Source organism: Pygocentrus nattereri, chromosome 6 (assembly GCF_015220715.1).
Source record: "Pygocentrus nattereri isolate fPygNat1 chromosome 6, fPygNat1.pri, whole genome shotgun sequence".
Taxonomy (NCBI): Eukaryota; Metazoa; Chordata; class Actinopteri; order Characiformes; family Serrasalmidae; genus Pygocentrus; species Pygocentrus nattereri.
This window is the reverse complement of record NC_051216.1, coordinates 4,392,761-4,398,760: the sequence shown is the minus strand read 5'-3', so window position 1 is coordinate 4,398,760 and position 6,000 is coordinate 4,392,761. Positions and strand designations below refer to the sequence as shown.

General features: G+C 42.9%; 1 protein-coding gene across 1 annotated transcript in view; it reads left to right on the top strand.

Moving 5' to 3' along the window:
• The first annotated feature begins 848 nt into the window (after nucleotides 1-848).
• thsd7ba (thrombospondin, type I, domain containing 7Ba) overlaps nucleotides 849-6,000 on the top strand; it is a 527,193-nt gene continuing 522,041 nt past the window's right edge. The window contains exons 1-2 of the mRNA XM_037539668.1: nucleotides 849-952; nucleotides 5,046-5,253. The gene's annotated coding sequence lies outside the window, so the exon portion shown is untranslated. The remainder of the gene's footprint in view (nucleotides 953-5,045; nucleotides 5,254-6,000) is intronic.

Below are 6,000 nucleotides of genomic sequence, written 5' to 3'. Positions count from 1 at the left end.
TCCCCCTTTATATCAAAAACAGAGGGCGAGTCCTCAGTGAACAGAGGTGAACGGCTACAAGTGAAAAGTTCAAATAGTTCCCAATCACTATAACTCGAACCTAAAAGCTCTTAAAATTAAAACAGCAGTGCTAAAATGATCTGTTATGTTCTGCGTTCAGGAAATTGATGTATTCGTTTCTATTAAAAATGTTAATATTTTTATTAAATATTAACCCATTCATTTTGGGCGCGCTCGGGAGCGCCCTCTAGCGTTTGAGAAACCCATTTTTCTTTGGGGTCTATTTTACCCTAGAACACCCTTCATGTGTCTTTCCACCATGAAATGTTTAAAATAAGTTTTAAGCCAAAACTTTATCACAATTCGTCCAATAAAGTCTCTGACATCAGGCAGTTCCATGTTATGGGTTGACTTTCAGAGGTGGACATCTGGTTCCTATCACCACCACTGTGAATGAATCCTCTCTGTTCTTTGGTTACTATACTATATACCATGTTTACTGTTATGATAATGGTTTTGGAGTTTTAATAGAGGCATAGTAATTCATAAAATGAATAAAAAATTACTGATTATTTTTTTTATTCTTCACAGAAATCATTAGGCCTTCTCTAAAAGCTACAATGCTCTAAAGTTTGTCCTGGGAAAAGTTCCTTCCAAACTGGAGAAGGACCAGTGAATGTCATGGTGCCCCACCTTTCTGGAGATGATGCTTGTACTGTCCCATTTTGGACTGGCTCACTCCAGATCCAGCTCCACCCTGGCTCCACCGACTCAATCACTTCCACCTGCAGCTATTTGAGGGACTCAAGGACACCTGGCTTTGCTTTTGCACTTTGTCTTGTTTCTTGAAGTCTCAACTTCTCTGTGCATCACCGGGGCTTTTCTTTTTCATGTGTTTTGGTAGTTTGGCCTCTTTCTTATTGACCACTTGCCTGCCTGCCTGCATTTTATGGTGAGTATGAATGTTGGGAGCCTCCAAATGAAGCTAGTTAGTGTGTGTCCTCCTGCCAATGCTGGCTGTCGACAAACTTAAGAACACTGCAAGAGAAAGTTCTGGTTTTTGCACTCGCCTGAGAAACAGTCTGTGCTTCGTATTGTGAGCGACTGATAAAAGACCTTCCCTTTGTTCGAGATGTTCAGTTATTCTCTGCCAAATGTTGCTCTTTAGTTCAAGTGAATTGCACAGCCTGCACGACTCTCTTCACACTCTTTCACGACTCTTTTCTCTTTTTAGCCAAAACATGTTTGTCTGTTTTGGAGTTCCTTCAGTTGAACTTTGGATTTTATTCCTTCAGTAACTTTGTTGGAGCACATTTAGGCTTAGAAAACCAGGAGTGAACTGGAAGTAACTGCTCCTTTCACTCCTGGCCCTTACTACTTAGTCACGTTTAGGGGTGCTGTGTCCTGGTTCTTGTTGAGATAGAGGGGTGGGGGTGAAGCGTTGGAGCTACGTGACCCTCCAAACAGTGTTATGAGAGACCAAAGAAACCCAAGAATGTGAGAATTTTCTCTGTTAAAACTTTTATCATCCTAGTTTATTGTCGTTTTAGTGTATTATGGTCTTTTTCTTCATAACATGCATGCATTGCTAGTTGTCTGTTGATGTTTTGGTAGCAAATTTTCCCATTCCTCCTTAAATGGTGCAGCAGTACTGATGCCTGAGGTGTCAGAACATGGATATCCATAACTAGATGCCCATTGGGTCCAGTCAGGCACGTCAACGGTGCTGGCATTTTAGAGCCACTGGACTGCTGGTGCTGCATTCGGTACCATTACAGAGTGGCAGCTTAAGAAAGAGATGACCGTGTGGTTAATAATTGACAGAACCTGTTGATGTGATTGGTTTTATATTAAGCTTTGCATTTAATGGTCTATTCAGGGAATCTTAATGTTATGTAGTTATTTATTACAGTGATGATAAAGCATTGTAGGTAAATTATAGCATTAACTACAGTTAAGCTACTTATTTGCCAGCTTCTTGTTAAAATTTTCCCGTTCCACCTTAAATGGTGGAGCTTCAGGTAAGCAAGCAAGCAATGTTTATTTATACAGCACTTTTTACAACAGGTGTTATCACAAAGCAGCTTTACAGAACAATCAGTATTACAGAAAGATAGAAGAGCGAAATCTGGGTCCGAGCCCCCAGGAACGTCGCCAGTGGCAAGGAAAAACTCCCTAAAGAGGAAGAAACCTTCAGAGGAACCAAGACTCAGAAGGGGAACCCGTCCTCCTACGGTTGACACCGGACAGCAAACGTTGTTACTATGAAGTTTTATAGAACAAAGTGGGGAAAAAAAGAAAGCAGTGGCTAATTTGATTAGATGGTTATGCAGCAGCAGCGGTGGTCAAGCCGATGGCTGGAGAGCAGTGGCATCTGATCAAGGCAGAAGAGGCAGCAGCATCAGACGCACAGGATGGGCAGCTGATCAACTCGGCATAGAAGGGATGAAAACACAGTCAGTTCTGTAAAGAGTGGCTGACCACAGATTACAGTCTAACAGAGCAGCAGAGACTCCAGCAGGTCCAGACCTGACAGGGAGACTAATCACCAAATGCTTGACTGTACAAATAAGTTTTTAGCCTAGACTTAAAGACTGAGTCTGAGTCTGAGTCCCGAACATCAACAGGAAGATTATTCCAGAGCTGGGGGGCTCTGTATGAGAAGCTCCGCCCCTTGATGGAACTTTATTAGTTCTAGGTACCAGTAGTGAGCAGAACCTTGTGATCTAAGTAGGCGTGATGGTTCATAGTGGGAGAGAAGGTCACTCAGGTACTGAGGGGCGAGTCCGTTTAGAGCTTTATAGGTCAGTAATAGGATTTTATAATCAATGTGAAGTTTAACTGGTAACCAGTGCAGGGTTGATAAAACTGGGCTCGTCAAACTTTCTGGTTCTTGTGAGACTCTGGCTGCAGCGTTCTGGACCAGCTGAAGCTTGTTGAGGATTTTGCTGGGACATCCAGACAGCAGGGCATTACAGTGTCCAGCCTTGAAGTAATGAATGCATGAACTAGCTTTTCTGCTTCCTGTAGAGATCATGCATTTCTTAATTTAGCGATATTGCGGAGATGCAGGACGGCTGTTCTAGTAATATTAGTTATATGTGTGTTGAAGGACAGATCAGCGTCCATCACGACACCAAGATTTTTAACAGATGATCTTGATGCAGCTGAGAGATTGTTAAGTGTTAAGTTAGACAGTTTGCTTCTAGCTGCTTTTGGACCAAGAAGCAGGACCTCTGTTTTATCTGAGTTATGTAACAAAGTTACTTGACATCCAGTCTTATGTCTTTTACACAGTCCTCAATCTTGCCAAGTTTGATTTCATCATCCAGTTCGCTTGATATGTATGACTGAATGTCGTCGGCATAGCAGTGGAAATTTATACTGTTTACTGATACCATTTATTAATCTAATTAACCATTGCTCTGTCTGTTTCCCCATTTTGTACTATAATGCTACCACGGTTTACTATGCGGTGTGGACCAGAGGAGGACAGTTCCCCTGAGTCTTGGTTCCTCTCAAGGTTTCTTCCTTCTGCCCTTAGGGAGTTTCTCCTTGCCACTGTCACCCTTGGCAACGATTTGGGGGCTCAGACCCAGATTTTTCTGTAAAGCTGCTTTGTACCAACACCTGTTGTGAAAAGCGCAATATAAATAAACTTACTTTGCATGCTTGCTCTTGCATGCTTGTTTAAGGTGGAGTGGGAAAATTAGAACAAGAAGCTGGCTAATTCACTTTCTAAGATGGAATGGGAAAACTTGAAGCTGGCAAAGAGGAAGTCATTCAGCTTTGTCCGTCTTACTGTGTTTTGGGGGGTTTATTATATTTTTGTGTATTAAGATTAGAAGTGATTCACTCATTGAATGATCTGCTGATGTTTGTGATTGTTTCTCGTGCTAAACTCTGGTTTTTAACGTCAGGCGGTGACTGAATACTTTCCTGCTGGTCTGGACGACTAATTGGCACCATCAGTTATTAAAGTAATGAAAGCTGCTGAGAGCAGCAGTGCAGCCCAGATTAATGAGTCTGAGGATTATAACAGAACAGATTTGGTGAAAATGGGTTGAGGAATAGGGAAGTCGTGGCTGATTTAATCCTGAAACTCTTCGTCTCTCAACAGTCAATTAGTTCACAAGTGGATCTTGACCTCTCCAACATGGCGGACGTGCAGAAGCATCACCTCACATAGAGAATAGCATTGCATCTATTGATGTATATCAAAGTGCCATAATGTGACTGCTGCTCCACTTAAGGTGGAATGGAAAAATTTGAACGCAAAGCTGAGGATTATTTGACTTCAACTTCATATCACTGAAGAATTAGGAGTGGGTGGTAATAATTACAGTGACCAGTTCCAGGGGGCAAGGCGAGGCTCACACCAAGGGAAGGGGTAAAAGTGAGATGGGACTGGACCAAAGTCAACCTGCAGTTGTCTGTGATTTGCTTTATTCAGGAGAGGCTTTTCATTCCTCCCCCTTCAGCCCCCATTGCTCACGAGCAGCTCAGCACAGTCCCAATGTGTGCCTCACAAAGAGAGACGAGTCCTACAGTGACTGGAGTGTTCATGGAAGAAAAACATGTATTTTGAGGTTTTTGTATAAATGGAATTCAGAAGCTGCCAATTGACTTCTGTTATGAGGGAGTTCAATCTGTGCTGTAACACCTGCACTGCTGGTGAAAAGGCGGTTTGTGATGTGTTATATTGTCATGGATTCTGTGAGTAAAACCTTTTGAAATACAACTGTTAAATATCCTTAATTAAAAAAACACTTTTGAGAACCAATTTTGTTTAAGTGCACAGACTCTATGCAAAATGATTGAGGTAATTGACTGCGGTGTGCAGGTGTGCGTGTTAAAGATCAGGTCGTTAAAACGGCAACAAAAAATAGTCAGCCTATCTTCTAAACCACACAGCGGGCAATCATCAGAAGACGTTGTCGCTTTAACACCTCTCTCAGGAGGCCTCATACCTGCACATGGTGGGCTGAAGCCCCTCTCAGACGTGAAGGTTCCAATTATAGCTCCGACTTATTGTTCTTTGGCAGGAATAAAAGGAGGGAGCAGGACATGGGCTTCAAAGTGGAGTGACGGGAGTTGAGGGGGTTATCAGCAGCCCTGCCAATTACAGCTGCGGGTCGAGGAGGCCATGAAAGCCTCTCCTGACTCAGACGCCACCAGTGAGTCAGCATCGCACAGGAACAGAGGCAGCTCGGCTCCGGATAACCAGATGTTTGCTTTGGGACTGATTGCCTGGTAAGGAAACATTAACAGCCATCTTTCTGGACACAGATTACACCCTGTGTCAGATGAAATTACACTCTCCACAAGGAGCCTCAACTGAATCACTGAGTGCAGGGCTAGGCTTAATCTGCATATGAGAGAGTTTTACATACGGCAAGCGGTTAACGCACACAGGCGAAAGTACAGGGTGAGTCAAATCCTGAAGACTAAGCCTATTACAGATATTTAGATGTGGGACTGATTACCCTCTGTGTCGGGCCAATAACCAACATACGTCATACATACACACGTTGATTTGCAGCGGTCGACAACATGTGGCTCTTTTCCTGCCCTGTCGCGGCTCCACAGCTGAATCAGATCAGTAGGTAATAATAAAATAATCCTCCTCTACAGTAAAATAAAGCTCTGCTGATCCTTCAACACAGTTTAACAGTAAATGGTCTTAAACGCTGGAGTTAATGTAGAACTGCTGATTCACCCTTTAACCCTGAAGACCAGCCCAGACTGCTGGTCACCATAGCAACACGGGCAACAATGTTGCCTTGTTTGTAGCTAAAGAGAAGGTGGACAAATTTAAGGTGGGCATCGATAATTTGGAGATGAATGGACTTATTTGCGTTTATAATCCCTCCAGCTGGTTTTCTGATTAGTTTAATATGCAATGAGATACTGACAAACGCTAAAGTCACAAAGTTGAAGTCATTTTCTCATTCTCCAGCTTCTACTTTGGATTGTCCCGTTCCACCTTAAATGTTGCAG